The sequence below is a fragment of the Macaca thibetana genome, chromosome 4 (genome assembly GCF_024542745.1).
Source record: "Macaca thibetana thibetana isolate TM-01 chromosome 4, ASM2454274v1, whole genome shotgun sequence".
Taxonomy (NCBI): Eukaryota; Metazoa; Chordata; class Mammalia; order Primates; family Cercopithecidae; genus Macaca; species Macaca thibetana.
This window is the reverse complement of record NC_065581.1, coordinates 23,972,892-23,994,069: the sequence shown is the minus strand read 5'-3', so window position 1 is coordinate 23,994,069 and position 21,178 is coordinate 23,972,892. Positions and strand designations below refer to the sequence as shown.

General features: G+C 37.7%; 1 protein-coding gene, 1 long non-coding RNA gene and 1 pseudogene across 3 annotated transcripts in view; 1 reads left to right on the top strand and 2 right to left on the bottom strand.

The window, feature by feature from the left end:
• ACOT13 (acyl-CoA thioesterase 13) overlaps positions 1 to 21,178 on the bottom strand; it is an 812,642-nt gene that overhangs the window by 709,751 nt on the left and 81,713 nt on the right. The window lies entirely within an intron of this gene.
• On the bottom strand, positions 9,219 to 10,279 carry LOC126953326 (interferon-stimulated 20 kDa exonuclease-like 2; annotated as a pseudogene).
• LOC126953007 (uncharacterized) overlaps positions 19,715 to 21,178 on the top strand; it is a 233,489-nt gene continuing 232,025 nt past the window's right edge. The window contains exon 1 of the long non-coding RNA XR_007725103.1: positions 19,715 to 19,801. This is a non-coding gene — a long non-coding RNA (uncharacterized LOC126953007). The remainder of the gene's footprint in view (positions 19,802 to 21,178) is intronic.

Genomic DNA, 21,178 nt, shown 5'->3' with positions numbered 1-21,178 from the left:
TACCATTTGTAGACTTCAAATACATTTGATGCTACTTTGGTTTGTCAATCTTTGTCAATCATTTTGGAAATTATTCCAACCTGAGTATTTATTTGTTTTCTTGAGATGGAGTTTCACTCTTGCTCAGGCTGGAGTGCAAGGGCATGATCTCAGCTCACTGCAACCTCTGTCTCTTGGGTTCAAGCGAGTCTCCTGCCTCAGCCTCCCGAGTAGCTGGGATTATAGGAATGCACCACCATGCCCAGCTAATTTTGAATTTTTAGTAGAGAAGGGGTTTCTCTATGTTGGTCAGGCTGGTCTCGAACTCCCAACCTCAGGTGATCTGCCTGCCTCGGCCTCCCAAAGTGCTGGGATTACAGGCCTGAGCCACCGCGCCTGGCCCGACCTGAGTATTTGTAAAGAGGTCCTGTTGTATAACGAGTCACAATGCCTTGAGTTCTCATCCACTTCTAACACATAATCTTGGTAGGTCGCTTATGTTTTCTGCACCTCAGTTTCTTCATTTTGAAAATTAGAGATTATACTTATGCTCTAGGGTCACTGTGATGATTAGAGAAAATATATGCAAAATGCCCACTGTTGTGGTTGGCACATAGAGACACACAATAATAGGGAGTAATGACAATGTAGATGGCAATAATACCGTAAAGTGGGTAATGTAAGGCTTTCCATGATGGTCTGTTTTTCTAGGACTGTGGCTTTGAGTTAGGGAAATGTGCTCTCCCCACAAAGAATCTCAGGTCCTATGTGTCGGAGGTCCCTCATGATTGGGGTCTCACCCTGTGCTTTCTCTTCTGGTGTGTCCATGGCCCCTGAATGGCAGCACTGGGGTGGGCATTCAGTAGTTGCTCAGTAGCACTCTTGTGCCTCCTTCTACTCCAAAGCACTGGTTCAGTGGTTACAGGGCATATGCCCACATCCAAGAGCAAGTGTAGACGTCTCTTCTCACTCATCCAGTTTCTCCATGGCCTCTCCCAGATTAAGGAAGAAGTTAAGTAGTCATGTGTACATGCCCTCCCAGTGGCTGCCTCCCACACAGGGAGCTCAGAGCTGAAGGAGACGATTCTGCTCCACCTTTCTCTGAAGTTGAGTCATCCTCTTACATGTATTAATGAAAATTTAGAGGCTCTGCAGGCTTTGCAAATCACTTCCCTTCACTTCAAAAGCAATTTGAATCCCAAATGAAATAAAAGTTCCTGTCTGAAGTAAAACAGGCTCACCGTTTAAGTAAAACAAAGCTCTACTGCTGGCAGAAGAAGACGTATTCCTTCCCTAGTTCATGCTCTTTGTAAATCTTGAAGGCATCTGGGAAGGTGGGGTATAAAAATATTTCTTTAAAATACTGATATAAAAATAAACATTGAATGGACTCTTAGGTATAACATATGTATTTATCAGAGTTTTAATGAGATTTACTAACATTTTCAGATTAATGAAATTATAATATTTTATATTTACCAGAAATTTATCTATAAAATATGTGCCAGCAGATGTTTGGGAATAGGGCTAAGCAATTGGGGAGTGTGGGTATAATACCACCAGCTACTTTTGATTCTAAACTAGCAAGATTAGAGATCTTTTTAAAAAACATCTATTCTGTTTGTTTATTACTTTAAAATTACATTTATATCTTCAATAAGGAAAACGTTCACATGGTTTAATATTCAAGACATATGAAAGTTACACAGGGAAAAAGTTTCCTTCATAACCCTTTTCCTCATGCTCCAAGTGCCCTTCACAGAGATAACTCATCTGGTCAGTTTCTTGTGTATCTTTGTAGACATGTTTTATGTGAATACAAGCAAGTACGAGTGTGTTTATGTGTGTGATTTTGCGAGACATTGCCAAAGAACTCTCTATAGAGATTGTACCAATTTGCAATGCGACCAGCAAAGTATAAAAGTCCTTATTTCTCTACATCGTTGCCAAATTTACTCCTTGGCTGATCGGCATGCAATTCTGCCTTTGTCCTTCTGTCACTGGAACACCACTCAACCCCCAGAAAACAAATTTACTCTGTTCTCTTTCCAGAAGTCCTATATCTTTTCTGTCATTTTCACTCCTTCAGGATATTTTTACTTAGTAGAAACAAAGTGTTTTTTGAAATCAGAACTATTTAAAAATTCTAAACAGTACTATGCATTCATGAACTTGGCTTCTGCAGGCAGGTTGCCTGGATTTGAATCTTACTAGTTGTGTGAGTTTAGAAGAGTTATTTAATCTCTTAGAACCTCAGTTTCTTCATGTGAAATGGGGTATATAACTTGTCTTGCTGACAAGATGGTTGAAACAAATGAAATAATGTGTATGAAATGTCTGGAGTTTGAAAGATGCATAAAAGATAGTAAGGATAGTTGCTATTGTTGTTGGTGCTATTATTAACGTAAACTGTGTCATGTGCCATTCAGTGGAGTATGTGCTATACATAAATATACTTTAACTAAATGTTAGTGGCAACAAATAAATCTCACATTTTAAAGGAGAACTCTGATCCTTGAATATAAAAAAATCCTGTGACAAAGAATCAGGGTAATTTGGAAGATAAACACTGACGTTGGGGTCACTTTATGTTTGTTGACTGTGAAAAAGATCACAAGAAAAACATGTTGATCAAGCAAAAGTAAGTTTATTAGACTTGTTGCAATAAAGGAAGACACTAAGATAGTGACTTTACAATGTCACAGTAGGAGCAAGTCAGGGGAGGGTATTTCTAGGGATTTGGGGGGTCTGGGCTGGGTACTTTTAAGTGGATTTTGCAAGGTTGGTAACTAACTAGTGGAACTAGACAGAATTTCCGACAAATGGCTTTGGACTGGTGAGCATAGGCAAGGGTAGGTGTCTTGAAGCAAGCATTGTGTGTCAACTGTTAGCTTCATAAGTTAAAATCAGTTTAATTGGTTTACACTCTTACCAACTAGGAGGAAGTATTTCCTGGAGCAAAGAGGTGTTGTTTTTGCCTAGTCTCATTGTTGTTTAAAAAATTAAAAATTGGAAATTGTTTAGGAAATTAGGAAACGGGAAATTATGTTTGGTCTCGGAATTGTTTCACACAGGAACAGGAAAGCTGGTTTTGTCTCAATTGTTTAGCACTGGAAAGTACGCTGGTTTCAGTTACCGGTTCTGATTTTGCTACAGAAAAGACGGACCATGTTGGGGCAGATACTCAATGTGCCACATACCTGCTTCTTGCTCAATGCCCGCAAACCCCTTTGGAAGCTCCCTCTTAGGAGGAAGATGGACACTTAGGGCAGGGAGACCAAATGCAGAGTATTCAGGGCCCCAGAGTAAATGAGAAGAGTAGATGAGGCCATGTAACTTGAGTGGAGATCCAGTAGCGTCATGCATAAAACTGGACATTCTCAAGAGGATAAAAGTGAAGAAATAAGGAGCCAATTAACAACTCGAAGTGTCAGAAACAAGATGAATTCAAATGAAAGGAACAGACTGGGAAGAACTGTTCAGACCCAAAGACTGAATGAGGAGTATGCACTGGACCAACGTTTTATGCTGCCATTCTGGAGGTTGGTTTGGGGCCTGGATACAACCTCTTTAAATCTTATCTCACTCATCTGAACCATGGGTACAAAGGACTTGACCTGCCTAACTAGTAGTGGTTGAAGAGATTATATAAGATAATATATGGCACACATTTTGCATGTTATAATGCTCTCTTAAGATGTGGATACTAACATTTAAATTTGACTACATCACATTCAAAAGGAGAGGTTTCAGAATTGGAGACTTTGTTTTGTATGCATCAGGCAACATTATCAGGCATCATCCTTTCCTAATTACATATAAGACTGATCCAGATTGTAGGATGGAGTATAAACGTGGAGAAAGATAAAAATTAGGCAGTGCACCATTGCGAGAACATGCAGGCAGGTAGCCACAATATTTCCTGAAATGCACACGGTTAATTTGATTAAACATATTTCATAACATTGCGATTCAAACCATTTATTGAAAATCTGTGTATGTTATAGCACTGTGCTCATTCATATCCATCATCTCATTAAATTCTCACAACTGCCTATGGGGTAGGCATGGTTGTCATTTTTCTGTAACGGTATCTTGAAGTGTTTCCTTGGACAAGGATATTTCAATTGTTGAGATTCACTGCCAGAAACTGTACGTGATGTTTTATTCTGTCTTAAAACATTTTTCTCATGTTATGTAGTCACAGGCTTAATGTCATGCCCTGGACTTGGTTCATAGAGCAGCAAATGGCAGAGCTGAACTGAGATCAACTGTGGAGCATTTGACAATCTACTTTAAAATAATGATCTCAGACTCTAAAGGGAAATGGTCTCAGCTATAAACAATTTTGCTTGGTGAAGGCCAAGGACAAGATAATGTTTATTCAGTTACTTTTGGTCCTCCTGAGTCTAAAGATAGATGATCAAGAGAAAGAAAAGAGACATTCAGACAGGTCAGCATTCCCTAGATCCTGGCAAGAGAGTGTACGTGTGGTTTAAAAAAATTTTTTCATATCTCTAGCAGTACTTAAATAAATACAAGTCTATTTAGTTAGAGTGCTCTAGTTAATTGCCCTAAGAAAATTCAATAAAAAAGGAGACCCATATTGACAGAGCTACATACAGGAATTTGGTTATATTAATGGGTTTTAAATGTGGCCAGTTTTAGGGATGGTTTAATACTACAGCCTTTTAGTGGTCTAAAAAAAGAATAATGTTGCACCCCTTGTACCCCACTCCAAAGCGTGTATGTTGGAATGGAAAGAGAAAAAAAGCTTTTACGATTCTTCTTTTTCATTAATATGACATTAGCCACACTATGTTTTTGGAAAACAGCATTTTAGAAATGCAAATGGATGAGAATTTTAACTCTGTTTTTTTTTTGAAAGAGTCCTGGTAATTTGGCTACTGTTAAGGGCTAGTGCTTTGAATTTTGGTTGTTCTCTCTATATTAACTATGAGCCTATCTGTAAGTTATCACATTGATTTCTATGTGTGTTTTCTGTTTTACCTTCTAAAGTTCTAGGAAATGCCACTCCAGTAGTGTTTCTCAAAGCACATTCCATGACCCTAAATAGATGCTGCGTGGAAAAAAAAGTGGGTCTGTGATTAAGTAACATTGAAACATTGGATTAAACAAAGATTAACAGGTATCTTTATTGCAAAATTTCTCAAAACATTATGTTTATTTGCATTTTAAATCTCTAAGAGTAAGGAATTGTGAGCACTCTTTTCTATATATTTTGATTGAAACAGCCTGCCCTCCACCTCTCTTGCAGAATTTCTTGAGGAATCATTGTCTGCAAGTCATTTCTTCAGAAAATGTTGCTTTAGTCCAGGAGTGGTGGCTCATGCCTGTAATCCCAGCACTTTGGGGGGTTGAGGTGGGTGAATCACCTGAGGTCAGGAGTTTGAGACCAGCCTGGCCAACATGGCAAAACCTTGTCTCTACTAAAGATAGAAAACTATTTTTCTTTTCAGCTACTTAGGAGGCTGAGGCAGGGGAATCACTTGAACCTGGGAGGCAGAGGTTGCAGTGAACTGAGATCGCACCACTGCACTCCAGCCTGGGTGACAGAACAACTCTGTCTCCAAAAAAAAAAAAAAAAAAAAAAAAAGAAAGAGAAAAGAAATGTTGCTTTAAAACGAAAGTCAGGTGTGATGGGTCCTGCCTGCCTGTAATCTCAGTACTTTGGGGCCAAGGTGTAAGGATCTCTTGAAGGCAGGAGTTTGAGCCCAACCCAGGTAATATAGTTAGACCTTGTCTCTATTTAAAAAAAAAAAATTAGCCAGGCATGGTGGTGTGCACCTGTAGTCCCAGATACTTGGGAGACTGAGGTGGGAGGATCACTCAGGCCCAGGAGTTCTACACTGCAAGGCTGCAGTGAGCTGTGATGGCACCACTGCACTCCAGTCTGGGTAACAGAGCGAGATCCTGTCTCAAAAAAAGAAAAAAAATAGAAACAACAACAACAACAAAAAAACCCAAAAGTCAACTCAATAATTTCAATTTTGGGTGCTCTGTTTAATTTGTAAAACAGTTGCTTGTTTTCTGAGCTTTTGAAAAGTAATTATCGATGACCTTTATTCACATTGTATTATAGGCTTAGAATTTAGATATTGCTATTCCAAAAGCTATTGCTTTCTATGTCCTGGAATTATCACAAGCTTCCTCCAGATGGAGGTGGTCCCTTGGTTATTTCTTCATGACTGATGGTATTGGAAAAGAAAAGAAAGTATCACATTTTTTCTACCCAGTGAGTTTTTCCCCTACAATTAAGAATATTTATTGAAATGTTTGCTTATCAAAGCTTATATTTATACAATATTATGCAAGTAGATAATACATAGATTGGGATATAACAAAGACCAACAACTAAAAAAGATAAATATTTTTCCTTAAAACATAACAAACTCTACTTAAACTCAATCAAATTTTGATTCCTGGGCTTGGAGGGTTGTATCAGTTGTTTTCTCTGTACCTTTCAAGATCAATGCATATTTGATGATTCAATGATTGATTAGATGGAATAATGACTTTATGAAAGGTCTAGCCTGCATTTGTCTTTCCCGATCAAAAAGAGTCCAATTAGATGAGAAAAGGGAGTATACAAATCATGAGAGTACTAGAAACACATAACATAAACTTATGAACAAATTTGAAATCTTGAATACATGGTCACTTAAAAAATAAATACATACATTACCTGAACTAACTCAAGAAGAAATATTTAAATCTCTGAATGAAGCAATTAAAAGTGAAGAAATTAATTTCCTAGTCAAGAATCTCTCCCATTAAAAAAAAAAAAAGTCCTGGTTCAGAATGTTTAGTAAGTGAATTTTGCTGAAATTTTACTAAGTAGATATTTCCTGTTTTAGAAAAGGGAAAAATACAAAGAGATATATAACTTATTTTATTGGGTTAGTATAAACTTAGTGACATAATTTATTAATTATAATACATGAAAATAAGATAGTCTGATGTATGAATGTACATGTAAAAATCATAAATAAATTATTAGCAAAATGCAGATGTTTAAAATAAATGAATAAATAAGAAGTAAAATGGGACTTAGCCTAGGAATAGAAGTCTGGCTCACATGCACAAAAATTTATAAATCTAATCCAACACATTTACAGAATAAAGAAAAGCATAATAAATTCCTACAGTTGTAGAATAAGCAGCAATCAATATAATTCGCCATGTATTTATGATAAAATCTTTTGCAAATTAGGACTAGAAGGAGATGTTCAGGAAACTATGGTGTAGTATTTAATGGAAGAAACTTCAGAAGCATTCCTATTAAATCTAGCAGCATGATAAGTATTTCTGCCCTAATATTGTGCTAGAGCCAGTCGGCTAATAAATTTACATAAATACTTTTGTCTGAGAATAAATAGAGCAGCTAGAGAGCACTCAGCTAGACCTAAGCCTGCATGGGACCATAGCCATTTCAAAAACTGAGTTTGATCTATTTGATTTTCCATAACAAAAAATAAAATAACACAAAAATTAGAATAAAGTATAGTAAAATATCATGACCACAGGATAGGGAAGGACCTCTTAAACCAGACACCTTCAGAACTTATAAAGAAAGAAAAAATTGTATAAAATATATGTGTTCTAAATATATGTTAAATACTTTAATATGCATTAAAATTCCAAATGTTCAAAAATATATTAATTCTTTAATGTAAACTACATTAATAGGTAATATTTAATTTATAATATTTACAAATAAATATAGTGTAATTTATGAAATTCAATTTATATAAATGGGTACATTTATAAAATTTAAAGTCCTAGATATGCATTAAAGTCTTAAACATTCAAAATGTTAGAATAAAATATATTTGGTATATATATGGCCATAGGGTGGAAAGGATTTCTTAAGTCAGACAGAGCAAGAAGTTATAAAGAAAGACAAAATTTGATGTTTTATAAAGTTTAAATACAATGCAGATCAAAAATCACTAGACACAAAAATATTACTATATGTTACAAATCTTAAAGAGCTCAATAGAAAAATGAACACTGTGTTAGTGTGCTGAGGATAACAGCTTCCAGCTCCATCCATGTTTCTGCAAAGGACATGATCTCATTCCTTTTTATGGCTACATAGTATTCCATGATGTATAAGTACCACATTTTCTTTACCCAGCCTATCATTGATGGGCATTCAGGTTGATAAAATGTCTCTGCTATTGTGAATAGTGCTGCAATGAACATAGATGTGCATGTATCTTTATAATAGAATGATTTCTATTCCTTTGGGTATATACCCAGTAATGGGATTGTTGGGTCAAATGATATTTCTGTTTGTAGATCTTTCAGGAATTGCCACACCATCTTCCAAAATTGTTGAACTAATTTACATTCCTACCAAGAGTGTAAAAGTGTTTCCTTTTCTCTGCATCCTCGCCAGCATCTGTTGTTTCTTGACTTTTTAGTAATCGCCATTCTGACTCATGTGAGATGGTATCTATCTCATTGTGGTTTTGGTTTGCATTTCTCTAATGATCAGTGATGTTAAGCTTTCTTTCATATGTTTGTTGGCCACATGAATATCTTCTTTTGAGAAGTGTCTGTTCATGTTCTTTGACCACTTTTTAATGTTTTTTTTTTTTTTTTTTTCCTATTTTTTGCTTAAGTTCCTTGTAGACTCTGGATATTAGACCTTTGTCAGATGGGTAGACTGCAAAGATTTTCTTCCATTCTGGAGGTTGTCTGTTCGCTCTAATGATAGTTTATTTTGCTGTGCAGAAGCTCTTTAGTTTAATTCGATCCCATTTGTCAATTTTCTTTTTGTTGCAATTACTTTTGTTGTTAATTATTCAAGACCAAAAAGCATAAAAAGAGACGTATGTCCACCCAAGTGAAAAGGCAGTTTGGGAAACTGCATTTCATAGTATGCCCTGCCTCTTGAAAGTTAAAAATCTTGACTGGCACAGAGCACCCTGGGACACCTGTGGCTAGCACCATTTAGAAGTAAATGGCATAAGGCTGTGTTCTGACGTGAAGGCTTCCCGCTTCCATGGGACACTTAACCAGACACAGGGCACAACACCAGAGGTGAAATTTCAGTGGATATTGAGTCTGGGGTAGAACTTCTCTTTCCCCACAATTCTAGCTTCCAAAGATGTGGAGTTGGTGGAGCTGTCCATTGGTCTGCTGCTCTGTTTCTCATGGGTACTGCCTCTGCCTCCCCACATCACCAGCGTCCCCACTGCCGCTAGTCCTTAGCGGGGATTCTGGGTTAGGTGCTCTTCCTACTCAACTTCAACCAACTTGTACAGCTCCATGGTGGCCTGGGCATCTTCCACAGAGGAATAGCCACTCTTCCTAACCTGGATATCCCAGTTTAGCAGCTTTTTGGTGAGATGCTTCAGAGACATGGTGGCGTTCTCTGGGTGGTCAGGTGGGGGGATATAGGATCCTTACAGTTGAGGAGGGGGCATACAGGTGGTGTCATGGGTGAGGGACTTGGGGTGAAAGTACTAAAGGGCTTTGAAGTCATTGTGGATGGCATGTCCCACCACTATCTTCCCTGTGAGTATCTTCAAGATCTGGCCTGGAGCAATCTTGAAGGGTGTGGCATTCACCATGTGCTGCTTGTGGATACCATTCCATTCTGGTCCAGTAGTCCACAATGTGGCAGTGGGGAAGGATGTACTCGTCATAAAGCACATCTCCGTTGTAGTTGGCAATGCTACATTGAGCCAAGGAACTAACATGCCCCTTGGGTCTTGTGCCCACCATCTCAGAGTTAATTGCCACCATCATCTTCCTTGGCAAACTTCTGGGATGCTCTGGAGCATTTATTCTCTGAATGAGCTTGGGTGGAGTTCTGTGGGGCATTCTTCTGTGGATGGTTCTTAGAGGATTTCTTCTGGGAGTGGGTTGGGTGCCTATTAATCTTGGGAAGGGCACTCCAGATCTCCCCCAACAAATCTAGTTTAGCAGCAACAGAATCAACCTTCTTCAAAGGGGCAGGGGTCAGTCAAGCCACTGCAGCTTTCTTGTCCAGGGGCTGTCCTGATCCATTGGAGGCAGTGGTCTTCTTATTTTTTAGGAAAGGAGGGGTCTTCCAAGTGCCATCTACCCTATGAGTTTCCCCATTTTTTGGAGGTTCAGAGTAAAACTTAGGTGCCTCACAAGGGGGCTGGTTCTTTTTACCCAGAAAGCCCTTCCATTCCAAGAGCCTCCACTTCTTGACAAAATTTCAGTGCTTGGCATTTCCTTCTAATGTTTTTTTGGGAGGCGGTTCCCCCAAATCCAGATTGAGCAGTAAAGTAGACATAGGGACAGTGGGAGGTGGAAGAGGAGTTGGGAAAGAAGGATGGATGAAAGGAGGATGTGGAACTCATTCCCTGCTGAATCCTACTGTTCAACATGTGAAGGTCTGTAGTACACCCTCCCAAATGGGCCCAGCTAAGACTGGAAGCGTCCAGAGCTGGATGCGGAAATCGGTGCAGTGCTGACAGATATTTTATTCTTTTTGGAGCAACTATGAATGGGAGTTCATTCATGATTTGGCTCTCTGCTTGCCTGTTGTTGGTGCATAGGAATGCTAGTGATTTCTGCACGTTGATTTTGTATCCTGAGACTTTGCTGAAATTGCTTATCAGCTTAAGAAGCTTTTGGGCTGAGACGGTGGGGTTTTCTAGATTTAGGATCGTGTTATCTGCAAACAAAGATAATTTCACTTCCTCTCTTTCTATTTGAATACGCTTTACTTACTTGTCTTGCCTGATTGCCCTGGCCAGAACTTCCAATACTACGTTAAATAGGAGTGCTGACAGAGGGCATCCTTATCTTGTGGTGGTTTTCAAGGGGCGTCCTTTCAGCTTTTCCCCATTCAGTATGATATTGGCTGTGGGTTTGTAATACATGGTTCTTATTTTGAGGTATGTTCCTTCAATACCTAGTTTATTGAGAGTTTTTAACATGAAAGGACGATGAATTTTATTGAAGGCCTTTTCTGCATCTTAAAATACATTATTAACTGAGGAAATTAAATACCTCTTAAATATTCTTTAAGATTTGGAAACATGCAAAAACAATGTCAGAAGGAGCCAAATCAGAATTGTCAGGTTAATACCTAGTGATTTCCCATCGAAACTCTTTCAAAATTGTCCTTGTTTGTTGAGGCATTGGTAGGAGCATTGTTGTGGTGGAGGAGGACTCTCTGGTGAAGCTCTCCCAGGATTTTTTCTGCTAAAGCTTTGGCTAACTTTCTCAAAAACACTCTCATAATAAGATTTTATTGTTCTTTGACCCTTCAGAAAATCAACAAGCAAAAATCCTTGAGTATCCCAAAAAACTGTTGTCATGACATTTGCTCTTGACTGTGCCACTTCCATCTCTTGGTAGCCATTGCTTAGATTGTGCTTTGTCTTCAGGTGTGTAGTGGTAAAGCCATATTTCATCTTCCATTATAATTCTTCAAAAAATAATACTTTAGGATTTTGATCCCACTTGTTTAAAATTTCTGTCTAAATGTGTGCTCTTGTCTGCAGCTGAAATGGGTGCAATGTTTTTGGCAACTTTAATTTTTCGATTAAAATCGTGCACACCGAACCAGCTGAAATGTCTATGATGTTGACTATTGTTTCTGCTGTTCAATGTTGGCTTTCTTCAACTAGGGTACAAACAAGATAAATTTTTCCTTGCAAATTGATGTGGATCGTCTGTCACTATGAGCTTCAACATTGTTGTGTTTCTTAAAACGAGCTATTTATTTGTAAACTGCTGATTTCTTTGGGGCATTATTCCCAGAAACATTTTCTAAAGCATCAATAATCTCACCATTATTTTCTTTTTTCTTTTTCTTTTCTTTTCTGTTTTTTTTATATGGAGTCTTGCTCTGTCGCCCAGGCCAGACTGGAGTGCAGTAGTGTGATCTTGGCTCACTGCAACCTCCGCCTCCTGGGTTCAAGAGATTCTCCTTCCTCAACCTCCCAAGCAGGTGGGACTCCAGGCAAGCGCCAACATACCCAGCTAATGATGTCACCATTCTTATACCCATGCTTCATCAGAAGTTTGACCTGTGTTCTTACTTCATTTTAGCAGAATTCATGTTGCTCTGCTAGGGGCTGTTTTCAAACTGATGTCTTATCCTTCCTAGTGCCTCAAATTAGATGCTGTTTGGACATATTATAACAAGTTAATATGAGTTTATTTTGGTGCAAAAAATTTGAAATATGCATACTTTTTTCATAGTATGCATTTTTCATGAACCTTTTGAAGACCCATTTTACACCACAGTCTGACAATTCCAGTTGTAGATATATGTCTTGGAGAATTCTAGGATATGTAATAGTGCAAATGATAGTATTATCTGTAAGAGAGAGAGAAAAAAGCTCAAATGCTCATGTGGAGGAAAATTGATAAACCAGTTATTTATTCAGGTTATAATACAGCAGTTAAATTGAATGGACTATATTGAACATACATGGATGGATTTCAAAATATCTAAGTTAAAGTAAAAACAAAAAACAAATTATAGAAAGTTGCACAGTTTAATAACATTTCTGTAAACTGAAAAATATCTATAATTCTGTATGTGTGCACTTATATATTATCTTTAAATATATATTGATTACAAATACCTTAAAATATATGTTGCATACTCAGCTAATATAGGACAGCGATTAATGCTGGAGATAGAAAGGTATTAGATTGGGGAGGGGTTCGGAGAAGAGTGAAATTTTATCTGTAGATTTTAGATCTTTCACAAAAATGAAAATCTGAATCAAACATGATAGAATGTTGATATTAATTCTGGGTGGTGGGTATATAGTTATTATATTAGCTTTGATAATATTCCGGGAAAAAGTTTCAAAATTTTACGAAGAAGAGGCATTCATGTATCAACACAATTACACAGCTGGTTGAGCCTTTTTAAAAAAATTGCCCTTTCCACTACTCTTCAGTACATGTTGGCATATAGGTCTTTTAAAACGAGGCCTGCAGTTATTACTAATTTAGAATCAATGATTAAATTTATATATTCAACACTCCTCTAGTCACTTCCAACAAGAATGATTCCAGTTATCTTCCAAATGCCATCGATTTCTCAAGTCTGCATGTATCTCTGCATGATTTTTCTTATAATCCAGTATTATTAGAACGTAGTTTTAGAAATGTATTTCAAAAGGGAGTTAGATTTTGAAGCAGAAATGCAAAAATTTTTAAATAGAAGTGCATATCAAAGAAACTATAAAAATCTTGCTTTGAGTGACTCAAAACAAAGTTGGAAACTATTGCTTAGATGTTGTGAAAAGAAAAAGGATTTATATTGATTGTTCAATATGGTTGCTCAAATTTCCTGTGAGGCCAAAGAATGACGTATCACAACACTCAGAAATTTAACATGTATGAGGGGGCTTGAGAGTGTATGGCTTTGAAGTGAAATGGATCAGGGTTGTTTTTTTTTTTTTTTTTTTTTCCTGGGCTGTAATTTATAAAATTCCACAGTATGAATAATTCTGCCTTTCTCACTCTGAAGAATGCACCTGGATGGCAAGCAGAGTTTCAGAAGAAAAGGGGCTATTCCTGCATCAAAAACTAGAACTCCTCTATTCTTGAATAAATAAATGATGTTACTTCTTTTTGTCAGTTTCATTCAGTGAATTTCTGAAGCGTGGTTTCTGTTTCTGTCTCATTTATATCAACCAGTTTTTGTAGAGTATCTGGTATGTGCAAAGCATTGTGCATTGATTTGGAGGTAAAACTCTTATTTTCTGCATTTCAGAAATAAAAGTGGTTAGGAATTGTTAAAAAAAAAAAGATTAGTTTTGGGGATATTGGTAAATGGAGAGACAGTGATAAACCAAGTGACTTCAAAGTCTTGGATCTTTAATAGCAAATATACTTTTTAATCTAACTTAATATTAATAAAACGATACCTCTCACAAAAGGTGGTAGCAAAAAAGTAACATTTCCTTTCTTAATATGTATTTTATTGGAATCTTCTCTACATTTCCTTGTGTTGGTTAACCATAGAATTATATGGGAAGAAAGTCTACAGAGTCCTATCAAATTTCTAATTGTAATTCTGGGACTCTTAATATAATTTACTATTTCATTCTCTTGAAATGCTTTATAAGTGAAGCTGTCCACCTTGCTACAAGGAACACAGGGAATAATGGTGCACTGGGGAATGTTACCTAGGAAAGCACTGTAGATTTGACCTTACTGTTTTTTTTTAAGTGAGCACTTAGCCTTTTCTGATATTTTGTAACAGTAAAGCCCTAAGTTCTGTATTAGGAAAGGACCTTCAGGTCTGTGCCACCTGGGGTTCCATCTTTTCACTCCCTATTCTGATGAGAGACTGCAGCTCGACTTACTGTGCTAGGCGAAACAAAAGGTATTTCTCCCATCACCAACTATAGAAAACTGAGCCACATAAAAAATATCCACCTGACTGAAAGCAACAATAAGCGTTTGAGATTTCTACTATAATAAGCCAACAGCTATTTACATTCTTCTACATCCAAATCTAGGCCAGCAGTCCATTTGTATCTGGAATCCTTTTACCAAGAGTTGAAAAGCCTCCTGAAGGGAGAGGGCACACACCCCAGGCTTCATTCTTGCTTTGGAGCCTTTGTGAACTTCATTCAAATTGATAGTGCATTTTGGAAATATATCTTTGTGGTTTAATTTTCCTGAGGTTTTATTGATAAAGATAAATTATTTGAAGAGCTGTATTAGCGCAGCCGATTTTCTTTCCAAGAAGTACTTAAAAAACTGTGATGCAGGAGAAAAGGGGAGAAATTTCTGCAGAGTCTCTGTTAACTTTACAGTAGAAAGTATTTTCTGACCATTGTAGACCCAGAGACACCCATCTTGAGGCCATTTGGAGCCTTGAGAAGCACTGTGTTTGTAAGTCATAGAACAAGAGCATTTGGAGTGGGTTGAATAGGTTCCTCCCAAAATTCATGTGCATGTGGAAGTTCAGAATGTGATGTTACCTGGACTTAGTGTTGTTGCAGATGAAATCAGTTAAGGATCTTGAGTTGAACTCATCCTGGATTTAGGGTGATCTGGTAAAACCACTGGTGTCCTTGTAACAAGAAGGGAGGACACAGAGAGACACAGAAGAAGGTGATGGAAAGATTGAGGTAGGGATTGGAGTGGTGTGTCTACAAGCAAAGGAATGTCAAAGATTGCTGGCAAGCACCAGAAGCTAGGACAGAGGCCTAGGATGATTTTTCCTTCAGAGCCTCAGAAGGAATTGACCTTGCTAATGCCTTGGGGTTAGATTTCTGATCTTCTGAAGTTAAAAGTAATTAATTTTTATTGTTCAAAGCTACCAAGTTTATAATGTTTTGTTATGGCATCCGTAGAAAGCAAATGCAGCATCCCACACCCACACCTGCTCTTAAAAGGAAACTCTTACTCCTCTATTCCCATATTGCTATAATATTTAAGTCTCCTGGGATATGTTAGCTTATAGTAACCAAAACAGCATGGTGCTGGTATAAAAGTAGACACACAGACCAATGGAACAGAAAACCCAGAAGTAAATCCAAATACTGACAACCAACTAATCTTCCACAAAGCAGACAAAAACATATCCTGGGGAAAAGACTCCCTATTTAATAAATGATACTGGGAAATTGGACAGCCACATTCAGAAGAATGAAACTGGATCCCTATCTCTCACCATATAGAAAAATTAACTCGAGATAGGTTAAAGACTTAAATCTAAGACCAGAAACCATAACAATTCTAGAAGAAAACCCTAAAAGAACCTCTTCTGGACATTGGCCTACGCAAAGAATTTATGACTAAGAGGCCCCCAAAACAAATGCAACAAAAACAAAAGTAAATAAATGGAATCTAATTAAACTAAAAAGTTTCTGCACAGCAAAAGAAACCATCAACAGAGTAAACAGACAACCTACAGAATGGGAGGAAATATTCGCAAACTATGCATCTGACAAAAGACTAATATCGAAAATCTACAAGTAGCTCAAACAAATCAGCATGAAAACAACAAATAATCCCAATTAAAAGTGGGAAAGGACGTGAACATACATTTCTCAAAGGAAGATATACAAATGGCCAATAAACATGAAAAAATGTTCAGTATCACTAATAATCAGGGAAATGCAGATTAAAACCACAATGAGATGTTACCTTACCCTAGCCAGATGGCCATTATCAGAAAGTCAGAAAACAATAGACATTGGCACAAATGTAGTAAAAGGGAATGCTATATACTGCTGGTGGGAATTTAAATTAGCACAGCCTCTATGGAAAGCAGTATGGAGATTTCTCAAAGAACTAAACGTAGATCTACTAACCAATCCAGCAATTCCACTACTGGGTATCTACCCAACGGGAAAAAAGTCATTATATAAAAAATACAGCTGCACACATATGTTTATTGCAGTACCATTCACAATTGCAAAGATATGGAATCGACCTAAGGGCCCATTAACCAATGAGTGGATAAAGAAAATGTGGTATATATACACATGGAATACTACTTGGACACAAAAATGAATGAAATAATGTATTTTGCAGCAAGTTGAATGGAACTGGAGGCCATTATGCTAAGTGAAGTAACTCAGGAGCAGATAACCAAACACCACAGGTTCTCACTTATAAGTAGGAGCTAAGCTATGGGTATGCAGAGGCATACAGAGTGGTATAGCGAATTTTGGAGACTCAGAAGTGGGGATGGTGGGAGAGAGGTGCAGCATAAAAAGACTACCTATTGTGTGCAATGTACTCTATCTAGGTGATGGGTACACTAAAATCCCAGAGTTCAGTGATACAATTCATTCTTTGTAACAAAAAAACCAGTTGCATCCCTAAAGCTATTGAAATAAAAAATAAGTAACCGCAGATATGGTGAAAACAGGAAAAAAACCAGAATTAAAAGTGAAGCCTGAAGATGTGATTAAATTGCTGAAATCTCATGATAAAACTTTTAACGGGTAAGGAGTTGCTTCTTATGAATGAGCAAAGAAAGTGGTTTGTTGAGATGGAATCTCCCCCTGGCAAAGATGCTGTGAACACTGTCGAAATGACAACATAGTATTTAGAATATTGCATAACCTTAGTTGATAAAGGTGTGGCAGGGTTCGAGAGGATTGTTTGAAATTTGAAAGAAATCTAATGTGGGTAAATGCTATGAAACAGCATTGCATGCTGCAGAATAATATTGCAAGGAAGAGTCAATCAATGCAGTAAACTTCATTGTTGTCTTAAGAAATTGCCACAGCCATCCCAACCTTTACCAGTCACCTCTCTGATCAGTCAGCAGCCATCAACATGGATGCAGGACCCTCTACTGGCAAAAAGTGTGAGTTGCTAAAGGAGCGAATGATTGTTAACATTTTTAATCAATAAAGAATATTTTAAAAATTAATGATTATTTTTGGTGTTGTATCACCATTGTCAATTAGCCATTCAATCAACAAATAACTATAGAGAATCTTCTGTGTGCTAGGTGCTGCTCCACCTGTTGGAGATTCAATAGTGGGTAAAGGTAAAGTTTCTGTTTGCAATGAATTTTTCTAGAAGAGGAATGTGGTAGGAAGAATAGTGGTTCCCTCAAAGACATCCATTCATTAATCCCCAGAACCTGTGACTATGTTAGTTGACACAGCAAGGAGGGCAGTGTGATTGCAGGTGAAATTAAGGTTGCTAATTAGCTTACCTTAAACTAGGTAAATTAGCCTGGATTATCCAGGTAGGGCCCAATTATAGTCACAAAACTTAAAAGTGGAATAGGGAGGCAGAAGAACAGAATTAGTCAGACACTGATATGACTACAGAAAAAGGTACAGAAAGATGTGTGACGCCTCTTTTGAGGATGGAGGGGAGGGGTCATGAATGTGGATGACCTCTAGAAGCCGGAAAAGATAAGGACACAGATTCTCCCCCTTCTCAGAAGGAATGGTCTTCTGATGCCTTGGTTTTAGCCTATTGAATCCATTTTGTATTTTTGACCTCCAAAACTGTAAGATAAAACAATTGTGTTGTTTAAGCTGCTAAACTTGCAGTAATTTGTTATAGCAGCAACAGGAAACAGTTATAGGGAAGGAAGAAAATAAACATATAAACAGATGAATAGGTAATAAACAAGATAGGATTACTTTAGCTTTAATAAGATCTTTGATAAGAAGATAAACAACAGTATGTTAGAATTTCTTCTCCTCAGGTATTCCTTCATACCTTGCTTCCCTCCTCTAGGGGAAGTGCAATTCCTGTGTGTTTCCATTGCATTCTGTAATCCTCTGTCATTGTGCTCACCATGCTGTTTGTTTCGGTCTCTCAATAGCCTGTGAGTTCCTGAAGACAGACAATTTTTTACATTTGGATCTTCCTGGCATTGCTCTGCTCATCTTTAGCACCTAATTGTTGAATGAATGAGTCATAAGACAGCTTCTCAATGAATCCAAGTGTATGGTCAAGGAAGGAGTATGTCAAGCATTTTCTGGGCAATGTTTTTTTGCTTTTTCTGTGTCTTTGGTGGGAAGGAGGGCTTCGGATGATGAACAAATAGGTGAAGCAGGTGTGGCATCGTATTCTAGCATTTCAAGGCAAGGACCAGTATCTCCATCTAGTTCTTTGGGCTCCAGCACAGTTATTTGCATGCATTTCACTCCCGAACTTATACACTAATACACTACACTAGTATTCACTGTTGTTTCCCAGGTGCCTAGTAGAGCACCATGTTTGTTTGAATGATGTTCAGTTCAACTCCTTTATTATGCAGATGAGGAAACAGGCTTCCTGAGGTTAGATGACTTGCACAAAATTACACAAGAAATCAATGGCAGGGCCAGTATCAGAACTCAGATATCTTGAATCCAGACTACCATTTTTATTTCTTGGATACTAAATAATAACTTAGAAATAAATCCTGAAACCTGTCAGAATAATTATTTATAGTTGTCCCCTGACTGTCCCTGAGAGGTTAACAAGGTTTAATAATTTGAGCATCATCAAAGTGTGTCCCAGACTGCTCAGCTGTTTGTATATCATAAAGCACCGACCTCATGCACTTACATGGGAAGGCCAGTTATGAATGGATGCTTGTCTCAGCATCGGTGACCTCTGTGATAATTATTTTTAAGTTTTAAAAATAGCCTTCCCCACAGTGAATTCTTAACTAGCTTCTTAATTTACTGAAATTAAATGAAAGTCCTAACAACTGTGAGAAAGGTAAGAGCAGCTTGTCAAATCTCTCACTGCACCTGGCTCAGTGTCAAGGCGTGACAAAGTAATGGAGCACGTGTAACTAATAATTGATGCTATTCTCACTGTAGCAACTTCTGTTTTCTCCAGCAGATATGGAAGCTTTGATTTCTGTTCCTGAATGGACAGGGATGTACTTTCTTAATTCTCAGTTCACTAGGAAATCTACATAGAAGTAGACAAGTGGGATATTAAAGATGATCCAACCCAATACTTTCATGCAGATGAAGAAAGTGAGGCCCAGAGAATTTAAGCAACTTTTCTAGGGGAAGGTAATTAGTAAAAGAGTGAGGCTTTTGCCTCACGCAAAAGGCTTTGCGTCCCCACCAAGTCTCACTTTGAATTGTAAACCCCAAGTCCCTATTATCCCCATGCCAAGGGAGAGACCAGGTGGAGGTAATTGAATCATGGATGTGGTTCCCTCGTGCTGCTCTCGTGATAGTGAGTGAGTTCTCACGCGATCTGATGGTTTCATAAGGGGCTTTTCCCTCTCTGCTCAGCAGTTCTTCTGCCTGCTGCCTTGTGAAGAAGGTGCCTTGCTTCCTCTTCACCTTCCGCCATGATTGTAAGTTTCCTGAGGCCTCCGCAGCCATGCTGAACTGTGAGTCAGTTAAACCTCTTCCTTTCATAAACTACCCAGTCTCGGGCAGTTCTTTATAGCAGTATGAAAACAGACTAATACAAAGAGAAAGCTGTGTTTAGAACTTAGAGCAGAGAAACCACTGGACTTAGAGTGGTTTTTCTGCTCTATTTCTTTGTCATATGAATATCATTCTTTCCTTTCTCCTTTCACGCTTTAACTCATTGCTCATCCCCTCCATCCCATCCAATAGAAGAGCTAAGAACTGCATTGAAATTGGGTTCTGTTTGATTTAGAAAGAAATCATCCATTTAAGTGAACTATAGGAGCTGTCAAGGTGTCTCCAAAAACCCCATGTTTGAAGGCTGGGATGGGAAAAAAGCCATTTGAATTCAGCACTTTCAATAAATAGATTCTACTAATGTTCTTTGGGAGGGCATCATTTATTTACCCTGTCTCTGTGGCTGTTGTGAGGGTATCTGTGGCCAATGAAGGGTGGGGTAATTTGCATTTTAATTTAGAATTTACTGAGTTTATTGACCTCTTGTTTTTATTGTGCTCTCCTTGCACTTTTCTGTTAATCAAAAGCACATCTAAATCTGTTTTAGTTTTTTTATCTCAAAAATTAGAACAATAGGCTTTACTTCACAGGCTTATTAGAAATTAATGAATTAATGTATGAAAATACTTAGGATAGTGCCTAGTAGATGGTTAGCTCTATATAGTTAACTGTTATTTTCATCCTCATCTTCATAGTCATTTCTATTATAATTATGATCCTACAATATCTAGCTCAAATTTCTTTTACTGTGGCTAGTTTTCATGAGCACCCTGGTGGGAAGTAATATTTCTCCTCCTCAACTACCATGCTACATATCATTTATGCTTCTTTGTGATAGTGTTATTTTTATCATGTGTGTATTCAACAAATGTTTAGTGAGCTTCTACTATAGGCTAAACATTATGCCAAGTTAATGAGCAAATCCACATGGTCCCTGCTCTCACAGAATTTACAGTTTACTGGCCTGATTTGCTTTTGGACAGAGTGTGCTAATATTGATCTTACCTGCAAGTAATGACCTACCCAAAACAGATTACTATGGTACAGTGTAGAGTGGCTCAGAAAATAGTAGCTTTTGTTTGTGTTCCATTAGTTGGGTGGTTTTTAAAATATAGTCACATAACCTGAGAACAATCATAGGTTTTGCCTGATGATTATTGGAACGCCTCACTTTTCTGCAGTGAACGGAAAGCATAAACTTTCTGATATTCCTTGAGTAGAGGACTCTAGAAGCAGGCATCCGGTGTCTTGCATAGTTCATCTCCTTTTCCTGCCCCAAGAATTCCCAAGCTTGCGATTTCATTCATGGTCTGACTTTCTGCAACTGTGTATGTAGC